This window comes from Microtus oregoni, unplaced genomic scaffold (assembly GCF_018167655.1).
Source record: "Microtus oregoni isolate MIOR12 unplaced genomic scaffold, Mior012 000003F_ref0000135, whole genome shotgun sequence".
Classification (NCBI taxonomy): Eukaryota; Metazoa; Chordata; class Mammalia; order Rodentia; family Cricetidae; genus Microtus; species Microtus oregoni.
The window spans coordinates 33,681,959-33,684,492 of record NW_024543062.1 but is presented as its reverse complement, the minus strand read 5'-3'; positions in this window follow the sequence as shown (position 1 = coordinate 33,684,492).

Below are 2,534 nucleotides of genomic sequence, written 5' to 3'. Positions count from 1 at the left end.
TTGTCCCACCTCCTGATTTCCATCCCTTCCAATAATGTTATCAGATAACCAACCCATCACTGAGGAAGGATGAACCCGCAAATTCAGTCACCTCTGAGGCCAAGCACATGAGCCTTTGATGGGACACTTGGCATCCGAGCTGCTCAGTTGTGCCAGCTGTGCAGTTAGCAACTTAGCCCAGTGACCAACACCAGCCACAGCTGGGCTCTAAGCAAGTGCTTGGAATGTGAACATGGCCACCAGGGCAGTCCTGACAGCAGCTTGTCAGAGACATGGCTCCCATCCTCCCCTTCCCAGAAGATAGGCGTAGGAAGGAGGAATTTTCCTATTATTTCATAACTGTCTCCTTTTGATCCTCTACTCTTGCCTCCCCCCACCATCAGCTGTCCCTAAACGCACTTGTTCAGTTGGCCTCAGGAAGTGTGTGCCCACAGTCAGTGTTTCCATGGGCACGGAGGGGTGGGTTTGGCAGGGAGAGTGACAGGAGGGCCACATTCTTGCCTCTGATGACTTCCTGAAATGTAAAACACATGCCGACAGGACAGATGGCCCCGACTCCCCAGTTCTGTGGAGAGGCTTTAGGCTCAAGGTCTGCCTCTTATGACAAATCCCTGGTGGAAGAGTGGACATGGGACCCAAGCATGCCTAGAGCTGCTTGCAGGACTGGGACCCTGCCAAGGGTGGAGACGTAGGAGGTGACAGAAATATGATGGCGGTGGTGGTGGCAGTGATGGTGTTATTGATGGTGGTGGTAGTGATGGTGGTGGTGGTGGTAGTGATGGTGTTATTAATTATGGTGGTGGTGGTAATGATGGTGTTATTGATGGTGGTGGTGGTGGTGGTGGTGGTAATGATGGTGTTATTGATAGTGGTGGTGGTGGTAGTGATGATGTTATTGATGGTGGTGGTGGTAGTGATGGTGTTAGTGATGATGGTGGTGGTGGTAATGATGGTGTTATTGATGGTGGTGGTGGTGGTGGTAATGATGGTGTTATTGATAGTGGTGGTGGTGGTAGTGATGATGTTATTGATGGTGGTGGTGGTGGTGGTGGTAATGATGGTGTTATTGATGGTGGTGGTGGTAGTGATGGCGTTAGTGATGATGGTGGTAGTGGTGGTAGTGATGGTGTTATTGAGGGTGGTGGTGGTAGTGATGGTGTTAGTGATGGCAGTGGTGGTGATGTGAACATGCTCATGCAAATGTGTTGCAGCAGCTAATTCTACATATTATTAAAATGATTTTTAACAATGTTCCAGTATTTCTGCACATGCCCAAACCAAATAGTGCTCCTGTTTTTCCTTCCTCTCTTGCTGGACCACATTCCTCCAGAATATTTGCTTGGAATATGAGATGCCAAGTCCAGCCATGTTCCCTCATTTGCTCTGCCCAGATTTAGCTCCATTGTCTCCCTAGTGATCTCTCTCTCACACACACTCCTTGTGGCCATAGTGACTGTATTCATGAGGACTTCCAGCTGGCACCCTCCCACCCATCCCACATGTTGAGCCGTTGGAACTTCCTAGGCCACTGGATTTCAACAGCCAACTTACCACTTGAAGCCCTTGTGCTACGTACAGTTTGGATTTTTGTCCCTGAGTCCTGTGTCAATGACAAGGTTGCCAGACCACATTCCCATTGTGGGAGAGCCTTTAATGTACTCTTGAACAGGCTAAATACACCGAGGAAGACAAGGTCACTGAAGAGTGTCAACGAGGAGACTACTGCAAGAGGTAATAGCATCCACACAGGACAGTGATCACTATCCTGGGGGAAGAAAAGAAACAACTTGAGAAATGCTCAGAATATAAGGTGAACAAGATGCAGTGGTCAGAGGAGGCTGTGGCTTGGCCTTTGAGCTCACGGTGAAGTCTGGTCCTCATTGTTGGGCATTGAGTAATAAAAAGGAATCGTACTATGGCATTCAGGAGGTGATTATGATGGGGCAAGGTCACTAGGGTGAGCCTGTGTGATTGATTTCTGGTGGCGCTGGAGGAAGAGGGTGAGAGATCAGACATGCACGGAACCGCTGTTTCTTGCCACACAATATTCTGTGCCATCTTGGTACCCTGCCAGCGTGAAGGCCATTAGCAGGTCAGGCCCTCAGACTCTGCGCCTCCTGGCCTGTGTCCCAGATAAAAGCAAAATGCTTGACAAAGGGCTTCACTCTGTAGCCCAGGCTAGGCTGGATCTTACTTTGTTTCCCAGGCTGGCCCCAAGCTCACACCAAGCACCCCACCTCACCCTCCCGATTCCGCACTTGATACTCAGCCTTTGTAAAGTTGTCCCCTTGTAGCTTTTCATAACAGCCACTAGAAGTGGATGAACACAGTGACTGGAAGGGCTGAGGATGGAACCAGTTAATCCCAGTTCCTCTCTTGGGCAGCTGCAGGAGGAATGGGACGGTAGTGCTGGAAACAGACATGTCATTGACCATTTACATCTTGGGAAAAGTAAAAGGACAAAGGCCCCAGGTATTGTTGAGGTGTGTGTGTGTGCGTGTATGCGCGTGCGTGTGTGTAGGGGCACTTGTGAG